Consider the following 14,211-nt stretch of genomic DNA (forward strand, 5'->3'; position numbering starts at 1 on the left):
AACCATCAGCAGAGGGCCCTGGGGGAAAGCAGCACACCCAACTTTTCTCCCTCCAACCATCTCCTCCCCTTCCCCCTTGTCAGTCTGGTTACTTTCTGTTGGATAAAGCATCAGGTGGCAGCAACTCTTTAATATTGGTACCTGGGGGCTATTGAAACACGTATTCTCTCTCCATCTCTCTCTCTTTCGCTGCTCTGCCACCCCCCCCCCCCTGCCCCTCTCAAGTGACTACTGCTTGACTGGTGAGCGTCTGTTGTGGGTTACCAGAAACCACACTAACCCCTCTTATGCCCTGAACAAAGCAGCAGATACGTGGTAAACTCCAGCTGTGAATGTCTTGGAAATAGTCCACTTGCGCTGTCCCCACTCTATCAAACTGATTGACTAATTAATGAAATCGATGCCCTCTGAGTGAGAGAGGTTTTCCATGCTCCCTATTGGTGGATACGAGGTCTGGCATATTTGGCAGGAAAATCTGGGAATATCTGTCCCACAACCACCCAATTTCCAAATCATACTCTTCCCCCTCTTGGATTTCCTTCCCTCCTACTGGTGGATGCTGGCTCAGTTAGGTCGTTTGGCGGGAAATCCATTATGTTGGAGGTATCAGAAAACTGTAGTGAGAATTTCAATTTTCAGCTCAGTTGGGCTTTGTCCTTAAGCAATTTGTAGGAGACATGGCAAGGGTTTGACTGTAGTTTGCTCACAGTATCACCACTTGTACTGGAAAAAATAAATTGATCAATCAGGAATTTTTCATCGCAATTGGAAGCGATACTGTACAAAATTATTGCTGTCATTTCAAATTTCGGCGCACATTTATGCCGTCATGGTTGTGTTATTCTCAACCACCTACAGGTGTGCTAAATGTATTTTTTAAAGCACTATAGAATTCCCAAGTTGGTTCTCTCTGCTAAACCAGGAAGGAGAAGGAGGGGAAAGAGCCTGATAGGATAGTAACAATAACTAATCCACATTTATTTAAACAAATACCACTCCATCTTTTTGCCGGAGGATAGAGTCCACTGGAATGTACTGAGAAGCACTCAGTGCAACATAAGCAGCCAACAGCTCATGGACAGTGCACTTTGTTAACACATACACATAAACCATGGTCCATTACATAGTAGTTGGCATGACTGGATATCGGAGATAGAGGAAATTTCATTAGACTACCGCTGCCAGTCATCTTTGCACACTCATCTTCTAGAATCCACACGTCAGTCGTACTAGATGCTCAGAGGCCGGAGAGACTGCTGCCATGACCGCCAAGCCGACAATTGGTCAATTTACATGGGGAGGAGGGAATAATCGTCCAGTGAAAATACTAGCTGAATATACTCAAATTTCTACATAAAAATCGGAGAATATCGCCACACACACGATCGCGAAGGCTTCCCAAGGCATACTGACTATCAGTTCACTATTCACCCGCTCATGTGGCGACACGGTGAGGTCAACCGCACACTCGTAACTGAGTTCTGGAGGCTCAGTGGTGGCTCACGCCTTAAGCCAAAAATGTTCATTCGTTCCAGCCACGGGCTACCTCTGCCACGTTCGGAGATACCAAGTAGAAAAAAATGGTTCAAATGGCTGTGAGCACTATGGGACTTAACATGTGAGGTCATCAGTCCCCTAGAACTTAGAACTACTTAAACCTAACTAACCTAAGGACATCACACACATCCATGCCCGAGGCAGGATTCGAACCTGCGACCATAGCGGTAGCGCGGTTCCAGACTGAAGCGTCTAGAACCGCTCGGCCACAGCGGCCGGCTACCAAGTAGAGTCGTCATAGAAAACCAGACACACATTTACAGTGTAGTTACAATTAAATATTGCAATAGAACCACCATCTGATGACCATTCAACAATTAGCCAAATACCGGAAATACTTCCTTGTGATTTCCCATGTAAATCTATATCCTCTTTATGCACTCCATCTTCAGGCCACAAGTGGCCCATCGGGACCATCCGACCGCCGTGTCATCCTTAGCTGAAGATGCGGATAGGAGGGGCATCTGGTCAGCACACCGCTCTCCCGGTCGTTATGATGGTTTTCTTTGACCGGAGCCGCTACTATTCGGTCCAGTGGCTCCTCAATTGGCATCACGAGGATGAGTGCACCCCGAAAAATGGCAACAGCACATGGCGGCCCAGATGGTCACCCATCCAAGTTCCGGCCACGCCCGACAGCGCTTAACCTCGGTGATCTGACGGGAACCGGTGTACCCCACTACGGCAAGGCCGTTGCCATATCCTCTTTATGACTAGACATAATTATCCACATAAAATCTTTAATACCCCTTATGGCTATCAATGCACTGAAATTGCAGTTTTTCACATTAAATCTGTCCCTGCCTCATCAAGGGACATAGTCCCACCCACATCATTTTCTTCAGACATGACAGAACACTGACCACAGTAACTTCACACTCCAACAAAAACACATCTCAGACAAGCAATGAAATTTTCATTTATATGTGTACATTACCCAAAAGAATTACAGTGTATCCACATTCACATCAGCTAGGTGTCTCGATTATCCTCAGTTATAGTAAATGATTCTTCCAGCCAATCATATTCGAGAATAGACTGCTGGTATTTTTAGTCAGCACTTCCGGAAAGTGCTGCATTTCACCAAGCCTCACTCAAACAAGTGCTGTAAAGCGCAAGGTGTCCAGAACTATGTTATAATCAACAGCGTTCCCACAGATTAAAGGGTTGGAAAGACCACCGATATGGGTTGATGTACTGTAATATACATTGCAGTCGATAGTGCAACAAAGAATACGTGAGGATCTGCTTCAGGGAGCCGATGAGAGGGCGTTCCGTGTATCCATGACGTTACAGCCAAGCTGGCTGCTCTGTTTGTAAACTACAGCAGATCCAGTTGAACCTCTGAACTGGTATATTGAGCAGGTGTTTACGAAGTGAATTATCATCGTTACACTTAGATGTATTCGTCAATGTGTTGAAATCACAGCTGCCCATGAAAATCTGTCCTCCCGTAAAGGCTAGACATACGTAATATTTTACAGAAACATTAGCCTGATCACTTCCCACACACGTATGGTGACATGTCGAAACACTAACCCCAGTAACTTTACATTCCAACAACATAACATTCTCTACAAGTACTTTCAATGCATTTTACCCAGTTAGTTGAGGTCGAAACTACCATTCTCGACTAATTGTCACGTCAGCAAAACATCGCGTCGATCTCGTGATGCTATCAGCCAGGGACTTTGCAGCACGGTTCTCAATTTCTGTATCATTGCTAAGCCACCTCCTCCATTACTTTGGGATGGTGACATGCATGTGAACATATCGCGAACCCAGTTACACTACCTACATCACATGACACAAAACAGTGTTTCTTAGTGTAGGAAGTAGCCACCAGCAGGGAGGATGTGTAAAAACTACGTACCTTAGCCGAAACACTTTATAAATTCGGTAAGATCTTATTACGATTTGCCATTTGCATTTAATTTTTTACTGATCTGGGTTCCCAAATTTTGTGTTTTTTAAGATTTTATTACGGTTTGCCATTTCCATTTAATTCTGCTATTGGTCTGGGTTCTCACCTTTTATGTTTTCTTATCTACTGGCTGCCTAGAATGCAGGATCCATTTCGGAGTCTCTATAATTGTCCACACAATTGTCATATTTAGTGGTTCTGGGTGTTGCCTTTTTTTAGCCATAAATTTTAATGCTGAACTTATGTACTGGGATGTAACATGAAAAGACTTTTACCATGCTTTCATATATGTTTAAGTGTCAACTTCGCGTTCTACAAATACTTCATAATCTTTAGATTCGATGCAGAAGAAGACTAGAGGCACAAGACTACAATCAATCTATTTGATGCAAATGACGTACATATTTCTCACAGTTTATAATCGATAAGTGCAGCAATTATTATGGTGCTGCACTGAACTCTCAAAGAAATCACGTAATAAGGTATTCTCAATGCATTTCGTACTAACATACTAGAATGCTAACGTTTCTACTACTTTTCGTCATCTTTGTATGATTTCCTAGACTAAAAGGGAGACATTTTTATAAATCTGTAATGGACGGCTAAAAACACCAGTTTCGTTGCCTGCAAGTAACAATATAAAAACCACCTTTCTATTTCCGATTTCTTTCTTCCATCTTATCTGATAACTTTACCATATTATTTCTTCATCTTCCCTAGACCAGCCAACTTCTTTTTCAGATTTGGGTCCCTTGTACTGCTGCCATATGTTTCTGTTGGTATGTCATTATTCACGTTCGACAGCAATGTAATAACGAAATTGCTTGACACCATAATGTCAGGGTAGTTGGAAGGTAGGGAACCAGGTAATGGCCCAAGTAAGGCCGTGAGGATGGGTGGCTAGTGCACCTACCTCCGAAAGGCAAAGTTCCGGAGTTCGAGTATTGGTCTGGCACACAGTGTTGATCTGCCAGGAAGTGTCACTTGACGCCATGTCAATATGACTGACATTAATGGAATACCATATATTCATACTCTATCTATAACAACAAAAACAAGCATTATCAGCTAATACATCTTTGCAGTATGCTTAGTATAATGTTAACTCACTAAGGCCACATCCTACATGAGTGACAGAAATGACTGACAGTTGCAACAGCTTCAGGTGACATAAAATGACCGCAGGCCTAGGTACAGAAGTGTCCTAGGTTGGTGACGTCCGCAACACTGCCTGTCATCCGTTACAACTGGAGATATATGAATATTGTCACTACAGCACAATTGTCAGTGAAGGCTACAGTTGTGAGTTCTTGACAAAGTGCTGGAGCGGATGCGCTGGCTGCTATAAAATACTTGTTATCTGATATTAAGAAAACTATTTGGTGAAAAATTCTGTTTCTTTCATATCTTACAGCTTGACATCATCTCTTGATAAAGGACTGAATTTCTTTTCGTTATTCATCTTAGTTACTGTGCTGCACGAACCTAAGTAAATGACTGCACAATTTTTTTTTTTAGAGTTTGCAGAGGGACAAATGCATTGCGTAGACTTTGCATACAATTAATTTTAGGTCATACGTTTCTCTGTATGAAATGAAGCGAACATATCGAAATCGTATTTAAAGTTGAGATCAGAATTATATATTTCTTAGTTCTCGAGATTTTGGATTTTATGTCTGGCGGATGGCTTATGTATTGTGCGCCCGACTATGCCCGTGTGTACTGGGAATCATGACACTGCAAAAATTGACATATTTCATAAACAGTTCGAGATATCGGCACACGGTTTTCCTTTTTTCTTTTTTTTGCAAGTGATAGCATACAAAGAGAAACGTATTTGTTCTATGATGAACACTCAAAACGTTTCTGTCAAATGTTCTAGTGGAGTAAAAACAGGATTCACTACAAATTACACAATGGGTTTCTGCCCGAATTTTGATAGCCAAATGAGGAGTCGGAAATGAGCTAACTGAACATCAAATTAACCACTATGAGGTTTTTCCTTAAAAAAAACTTAATTATTTGAAAGTAATGCGGATAATTAAAAAAAACTTAGTGAGTTGAGAGAACAGTGAAATGCACCCTATTAGCTGCTTCTAGCTATGTAAATGAAGTGTCAAAAAGTTCATCTCTTCAAGGCCTATGTATTTTGCACATAAAAAGATGCATTTGCGTGATATTTAACCGTCAAAAAGCTTCCTTTGAATCAAGTACTAAATTTAGGACATTTCGAAAACAGAGGACGCTAGGAAATCAAACGAGTTGTCACTAAGATGTTTTCTGAATAAGACCTGATTTTTTAAGAAATGAAAAAAATCGGTCAAATGTTTTGTGGAATGATTTGCCTAAAAGTAAGAAATAAAATGGACTGGAGAAGCATTTAACGTGCCTTCAAATGATGCTCTAAAGCATGTACAGCAGATGAGATGGATCAAATGTTTCTTTAGTCTATTTTGCTCGTATTTCTTAATTTGAGAAGAATCATTTCGCAAAACATTTAACCTTTTTCTTAACGAAACTTGTCATACTTTATTTACACAGACTGTTTAGATTAATGGACACTGATTGCTGATAAATTACATTCCCAACAATCAAATGTCAGTAAAATTTCTTGGTTGTTCAATATATTTTATTAGCAGTTTAATGTGCGTGATATATTGAGATAGGTGCATATACACTTAAAGTACTTTTGCAAGACCTTAAAAATATACTTCGAGATGCCATGTGAAGAGAATAGACAAAACTTTATTCACAATGCGGATGATAGGATTATGTCTGAGGCATTTAAAATTTAAGATGTAACCTGGTCCAAACCCAGGACCCACAAAGAGATATGGTACTAATCACAGAAATTGCCGCTAGACCATAGACACCTCGTTGCTGTGGTGGGCCATTCTGCCATACTTGCAGTGGTCAATCATTGTTCCACACTTAACGGCCACTGAAAGCTTGTGGTCACTTTCATCTTTAATGGTCACCCTTAATTCAGTGATGAGACAGTCGAATATATACTTACTCATCCTCGTATATTTTAAGAATCTGTTTGGTGACCATCTTAGTTGATGACATTATTGATTAAGTTCGACGTGAAGAATCCTCCCTTTGTAAATTTCAAGGACAGAGCTCCTTTATCGCCTTATTTACCTAAGTAAAGGTAATCCTGTTGCATTATCATCGAGCTACAGCATTCCATGATTTATGGTCTCCATATTATGAAATTAGTTGGTCGGTTCTAGTAGCCATCTTGTAGTGGGAGTTTGTTGCTCGCATGTAGGACACCAGGGCTTGTCACCCGACACTGCTGCTTGCAGCTGAATTGTCACGTGCTCAGTGACCTGTGGGACATGACCTAAGGATGTCGGGTTACATGTAAGGAAGGGCCTCAAGCCCCTAATCTTGCCAGATGAGATAAATGCAAAAATAAAAAAGGCACCTTATCATCATACTGTTGAAATCAAGTACAGTGTCTGCTTCGGTCGTTCCCATCAGGCAGTCGCAGTACAGTTGACTGGCAGTTATAAATGACAGCAAAGACTAACTGCTATTGAAATATAGGCGCAATAGCTAGCATAAAAATAGCTATTTAGCCTATCTCAACTATTAAAACACACTGGAAGTGCTTGTGCCAACAGCACAGACAGTGCGGCCAAGCGAAATGTGTGCCTGGCGATGAAGAAGAACACTACTGGCCATTAAAATTGCTACACCACGAAGATGACGTGCTACAGATGCGAAATTTAACCGACAGGAATAAGATGCTGTCATATGCAAATGATTAGCTTTTCAGAGCATTCACACAAGGTTGGCGTCGGTGGCGACACCTACAACGTGCTGACGTGAGGAAAGTTTCCAACCGATTTCTCATACACAAACGGCAGTTGACAGGCGTTGCCTGTTGAAACGTCGTTGTGGTGGTGGTTGTTGGTATGTTTAAGGGGGACTAAACAGCGAAGGTCATCAGTCCCCCATTCCAAAATCAGGCGAGCCGAAAATCTACGGAGCAGATAAAAACCCAAGGGGGAGGAGACATCCCCCCAGGCGCTAAAAGAACACAAATGCAGCAACAAACACTACAGACAAGAACAGGACAGAGGAACACCAGACAGAAAGAAACAGACGAAAGGAGGATGGCCGGAGACTGGTTGACTGACCACGAGAAAAAAAAGAGGGAAAGAGTCAACCACCTGACGGCACACCAGAACAGCAACAGACACAAGGACAAAAGACACAGAAAGGGAAAGGCGCAGGACCTCCCTAAATCGAACCATAAAAAGGACTACTACAGATAAAATGTAAAACAGAGTCAGCCAAAGAGGCATCGTCGGATAAAACCAAAGCCAAAGTGCCCGGGAGATTAAAAGATTGCCGGAGTGTGCGCAGTCGAGGACACTCCAGCAAAATGTGGCCGACCGTCAGCCGGGACCCACACCAACACAAGGGGGGATCCTCCTGACGCAACAGATGGCCGTGCGTCAGGTATGTATGGCCGATGCGCAGCCGACAAAGGACTACCGAGTCCCTGCGAGAAGCCCGCAGGGAGGAACGCCACACATCGGTCGTCCCCTTGACAGGCCGCAGTTTATTCGGGGCTGTCATGCCACGCCACTCAGCAGCCCACATCCCAATCAGCTTACGGCGCAACACCATCTGCTGGTCGTGAGCCGTAAGGCCGACCTCTAAAGCCGGGGCGTCGATCGCCCCTTTGGCCAGCCTGTCTACACGTTCGTTCCCTGGGATGCCAACATGACCAGGCGTCCAAACCAGGACCACCGAACGACCAGAATGGGCAATGGCGGAAACACACTCCTGAATGGAGGACACCAGAGGAGAGGAGGGATAGCAGCGGTTGATGGCCTGAAGGCTGCTCAGGAAGTCACTGCAGATGACGACGGACCTACCTGAGCAGAAACGCATATGCTCAAGAGCGCGCAATATGGCCACCAGCTCTGCAGTAAAAATACTGCTGCCAGCCGGCAAGGAGCGCTGCTCAACATGGGCACCATGAGCAAAAGAGTAGGCAGTGCGACCATCAACCAGGGAACCATCAGTGTAGACAGTCTCACAGTCCGAAAATGAGGCGAGGAGAGCAAGAAAACGGCGACGGAGGGCCACAGGCAGAACCGAGTCCTTGGGTCCCTGTGCCAAGTCCAGACGGACGGACGGCCGGGACAAACACCAGGGAGGCGTAGGTGCACGGACCCGGAAGGGAGGCGGAAGAGGGAATGAACCCAATTCCGACAGCAGGGACTGAACGCGGACAACGACGGAAAGCCCAGACCTAGGTCGCCGTTCGGGCAGATGGAGGACCATGGCAGGGAAAAGCAGGCGACGATTGGGATGGCCTGGCGACCAATGCACGTGGACAGCATAGTCGGCGAGCAGTCGATGGCGGCGAATCCGCAGCGGGGGAACCCCGGCCTCCACCAGTAGACTATCCACGGGGTTCGTACGAAAAGCGCCAGTTGCAAGCCGGACCCCACAGTGGTGTATGGGGTCTAACAACTTCCACACTGAGGGTGATGCAGACCCATAGGCCAGGCTCCCATAATCAAGCCGAGACTGCACAAGGGCTCTGTACAATCGCAGCAGCGTGCAGCGATCCGCACCCCAAGACGTGTGGCTAAGGCAGCGGAGGGCGTTGAGGTGCCGCCAGCATTTTTGCTTCAGCTGAGTAATATGAGGAACCCATGTGAGCCGGGCATCAAACACAAGTCCCAAGAAGCGGCAAGTGTCCACCACCGCAAGCAGGTGGCCGTCGAGGTAAAGTTCAGGATGAGGGTGGACCGTCCGACGCCTGCAGAAGTGCATAACTCGAGTCTTGGCTGCAGCGAACTGAAAACCGTGAGTCAGAGCCCATGATGCTGCCTTCCGAACGGCTACCTGCAGCCGGCGTTCGGCGACTCCCGTAGTCGTGGAGCTAAATGAGATGCAGAAGTCGTCGGCATACAAAGAAGGAGATACCGACGACCCCACTGCTGCAGCCAGACCATTAATGGCCACTAGAAATAAGGACACACTCAACACCGAGCCCTGCGGGACCCCATTTTCCTGTGTATAAGAAGAACTAGAGGCGGCACCGACTTGCACCCGGAAAGAGCGGTGCAATAGAAAGGTTTGAAGAAAAGCCAGGAGCCGACCACGAAGACCCCACCCATACAAAGTGGCGAGGATGTGATGCCTCCATGTGGTGTCATACGCCTTCCGCAGTCCTTCCGGGTCCGTGCACCTACGCCTCCCAACGAGATGCTGACGTCGGGCAAAAGCCGTACGGACAGCAGATTCCAGCCGCACCAAATTGTCCACTGCAGACCGGCCCCGACGGAAGCCACCCTGGGATGGAGCGAGGAGACCGCGCGACTCAAGGACCCAACACAAACGCCGCCCCACCATACGTTCGAGCAATTTGCACAAAACGTTGGTGAGGGTAATGGGACGATAGCTGTCCAGCGCCAGTGGGTCCGCACCAGGCTTCAAGATGGGGACAATAACACCCTCTCGCCATTGCGACGGGAACACGCCTTTGCTCCAAATGCGATTAAATATCGCGAGAATGTGTGTCCGGCAGTCCCTGGAGAGATGCTTCAGCATCTGTGCGTGGATGCAGTCCGGTCCTGGTGCTGTATCAGGGCAATCGGCGAGGGCAGCGAGGAATTCCCTCTCGCTGAAAGGAGCATTGTAAGTTTCAGAACGACGCGTGTGGAACGATAAGGGCGTCTGCTCGGCCCGCTCCTTGAGAGAGCGAAAGGCGGGGGGATAAGTTGCAGTCGCAGAGCTCTTAGCGAAGTGCGCAGCAAGGTGTTCAGCAATGGCGGCAGCGTCCGTGCACACAGCGCCGTCCAAAGAGATCCCAGGGACACCCGTAGGGGTCTGGTGTCCATAAATCCGCCGTATCCGGGACCACACGAGCGACGGGGAGACACGGGAGCCCAAGGAGGAAACATACCGCTCCCAGCACTCCTGCTTACGCCGTGCAATAAGACGACGGGCGAAGGCACGGAGCCTCTTAAAGGCGATGAGGGACTCCAGAGATGGGTGCCGCCTATGCCGCTGGAGAGCCCGCCGACGGTCGCGAATAGCCTCAGCAATCTCCGGCGACCACCAGGGTACAGCCTTCCTCCAAGGGAGGCCAGAAGATCGGGGGATGGCAGCCTCGGCCGCTGAAATGATGGATGTGGTTAAAACACGGACCACCTCGTCAATGTCACCCTGTGGGGGAGACTCAATGGCAGCAGCAGAAGTAAAAGCCGGCCAGTCTGCCCTGTGGAGAGCCCAGGGGGGCAGGCGCCCAGAAGAATGACTCTGGGGTAGTGACAAATAGATGGGAAAATGGTCACTACCGCACAGGTCAGGGTGCACCCTCCAGTGGAGGGATGGGACAAGTCCGGGGCTGCAAATAGAGAGATCGATGGCCAAGAACGAGCCATGGGCAACACTGAAATGCGTGGGAGCACCGGTATTCAAGAGGCTAAGGTCGAGCTGAGCCAACACATGCTCCACGGCCCGATCGCTGTCATCAGAGACAGTCCCACCCCATAGAGGGTTGTGGGCATTGAAATCGCCCAGAAGCAGCAAAGGTGGCGGGAGTTGAGCCAGCAGTGCAGCCAAGACATGTCGGGGGAGCTCCCCATCCGGAGGAATGTAAACAGAGCAAACAGTAATAGCCGGCGAGAGCTCAACCCTGGCAGCAACTGCCTCTAAAGGCGTCTGAAGGGGTACTGGCGAACTACAGACAGAGTGGTGAACAAAGAGGCAAACCCCACCTGACGCTCGATGACAGGCAGCACGGTTCTTATAGTATCCCTGATAACCGCGAAGGGCGGGGGTCCGTAGTGCAGGAAACCAAGTTTCCTGCAGAGCAATGCAGAGAACAGGGGAATCACTCAGAAGCATCCGGAGCTCAGGCAGGTGGCGGAAATAACCGCCGCAGTTCCATTGGAGAATGGAAGCAGGAAGGGACTGGGAGGGCGTGAATGCGACTAAGAGGCAGACAGCGCTTCAGAGCCAACTGCCGCCACTGGGGGAGAGTCAGCTGAGTCCGTAGGAGAGGCCCCCAAGGGTTCCGTGAGGGCGAGATCCGCGGCAGAGGCGAGGATCTCCACCTCATCCCCGGAGCCAGGACTATGTACAGCAGGCGGTGCTGAAACCGCCAGAACGTCCTTCTTCTTGGACACATTCCGTTCCTTCTTCTCGCGTCTGCCCTTAGGGTGAGAGGGCTGGGACAGCTTCTCTGAAGGAGCGTCGGAGGCTGACGACGATGCAGAAGCCCTACGATCAGCAGGTGGCGGAACCTTCAGCCACTGGCTGACATCTGGCTGGGAAGGAGAAGAAACGGAGGAAGGGAGAGCCCCGAGGGACCCCTTCCGCGAGAAAGGAACCGGCGGAGGCAACGCCGCCGGAGAAGGAGGGGGAGGAATCGAGCCTCCCAGTTGTGGAGCAGATGTCACTCCCGAAGTAAGCTTGGAGGGAGTGACAGAAGAGGGTTTGCCCCCAACTGCTAAGGGGGCAATAGAGGAAGGCTTGCCCCCAGGTACGAGGGGGGCAGACAGAGATACATGGCCCCGAGGGCCCACTGAAGGCGGCACAGATGAAGCAACAACCGTCGCTCGAGTGGGCGACGATAACGTGGCTCCAGCATAAGATGTTCGAAGGGAAGCAGGATACAACCTTTCATATTTCTGTTTAGCCTCTCGATAAGTAAGCCGGTCCAGGGTCTTAAATTCCATGATCTTCCGCTCCTTATGAAGAACGGGGCAATCCGGCGAGCATGGAGAGTGGTGCTCCCCACAGTTGACACATACAGGCGGGGGCGCACATGGAGAATCGGGATGAGAGGGGCGTCCGCAATCTCGACAGGTAGCGCTGGATGGGCAACGGGAGGACATATGCCCAAACTTCCAGCACTGGAAGCACCGCATCGGGGGAGGGACGTATGGCTTCACGTCACAACGGTAAACCATTACCTTGACCTTCTCGGGCAAGACATCACCCTCGAAGGCCAAGATAAAGGCACCGGTGGCCACCCTGTTTGTCTTGGGTCCTCGATGGACACGACGGACAAAATGCACACCACGTCGTTCCAAGTCGGCTCTCAGCTCGTCATCGGATTGTAACAAGAGGTCACGATGGTAAATAATCCCCTGGACCATATTTAAGCTACTGTGGGGAGTGACGGTAACAGGGACGTCACCCAGCTTATCACACAAGAGCAACGCTCGTGACTGGGCTGGGGAGGACGTCTTGAGGAGGATGGACCCATTCCTCATTTTTGACAACCCTGCCACTTCCCCAAACTTATCCTCCAGGTGTTCCACAAAAAACATAGGCTTTGTCGGAAGAAAGGAGTCACCATCAGTCCTGCTGCAGACAAGGTATTGCGGTACATAAGGCTCCCGCTTGGCACTAGATCGGCGTCCCTCCCATGGCGCAGCCAACGAGGGGAACGTCTGAGGGTCATATTGCGCAGCATCGAAGTCGACTCTACCTCGCTTAGAGACGCTGGTGGCCGTGCGACCACCAGCTTGGTGTGATTTATTGCGCTTAATTGCGCCACATCCGCCCAGATGCCACCTACTCCGAACGAGGGCTCTCACCAAGGGCGCCACCCAGCCAAAGCAACGGGTACCTGGCCGATATCCCGTTGCCCGGAGTCCCCGTGCCCCAGACAAGATGGGCACATACTCCTTGGCATGCATGGGGAGGAAACAGCTCTGGCATCTGTAGTGCGATCCCTGCGTGGTCAGGGGGCTACCACCAAGAGGGTACATGACGACCCCACCACAACGGACTGGCTACCGTGCTGGATTTTAGGTGTTTAAAGGGTCCACAGTTGTCGTAGGCGCTAAGAAGAAGAGTGCGCACAAGGCGAGAAGGAGACAACCCAGAAGATGTTGGGCGTAGTCCCCCCCACACGACAATAGGTAACATGCAAGATGGTGGAGCATGATGGACCAATACAAAAACACCACGTAAGGTGTCCTTCCCCAAATGGCACGCACTGACGACGGAAATTTGGAAGAAAAAAGGAGGTCAAACCCAAGAGGGGACCATCACAGAAGGCCGAAACGTTTGAGACTCCTTTTAGTCGCCTCTTACGACAGGCAGGAATACCGCGGGCCTATTCTTACCCCCGAACCCGCAGGGGGTAAACGTCGTTGTGATGCCTCGTGTATGGAGGAGAAATGCGTACCATCACTTTTCCGACTGTGATTAAGGTCGGATTGTAGCCTATTGCGAATGCGGTTTATCGTATCGGGACATTGCTGCTCGCATTGGTCGAGATCCAATGACTGTTAGCAGAATATGGAATCGGTGGGTTCAGGAGGGTAATACGGAACTCCGTGCTGGATCCCAACGGCCTCGTATCACTAGCAGTTGAGATGACTGGCATCTTATACGCATGGCTGTAACGGATCGTGCAGCCACGTCTCGATCCCTGAGTCAACAGATGGGGACGTTTGCAAGACAACAACCATCTGCACGAACAGTTCGACGATGTTTGCAGCAGTATGGACTCTCAACTCGGAGACCATGGCTGCGGTTACCCTTGACGCTGCATCAAAGACAGGAGCGCCTGCGATGGTGTACTCAACGACGAACCTGGGTGCAAAAATGGCAAACATCATTTTTTCGGATGAATCCAGGTTCTGTTTACAGCATCATGCTGGTCGCATTCGTGTTTGGCGACATCGCGGTGAACGCACATTAGAAGCGTGTATTCGTCATCGCCATAC

The 14,211-nt window shown here is 48.8% G+C and overlaps 1 protein-coding gene and 1 pseudogene across 1 annotated transcript in view; one reads left to right on the forward strand and one right to left on the reverse strand.

Moving 5' to 3' along the window:
- Window positions 1-14,211, forward strand: part of LOC124770361 — a 124,706-nt gene that overhangs the window by 65,148 nt on the left and 45,347 nt on the right. The gene's annotated exons all lie outside the window — the stretch shown is intronic.
- Window positions 2,137-2,255, reverse strand: LOC124770367 (annotated as a pseudogene).

Source organism: Schistocerca piceifrons, unplaced genomic scaffold (genome assembly GCF_021461385.2).
Source record: "Schistocerca piceifrons isolate TAMUIC-IGC-003096 unplaced genomic scaffold, iqSchPice1.1 HiC_scaffold_798, whole genome shotgun sequence".
NCBI lineage: Eukaryota > Metazoa > Arthropoda > Insecta > Orthoptera > Acrididae > Schistocerca > Schistocerca piceifrons.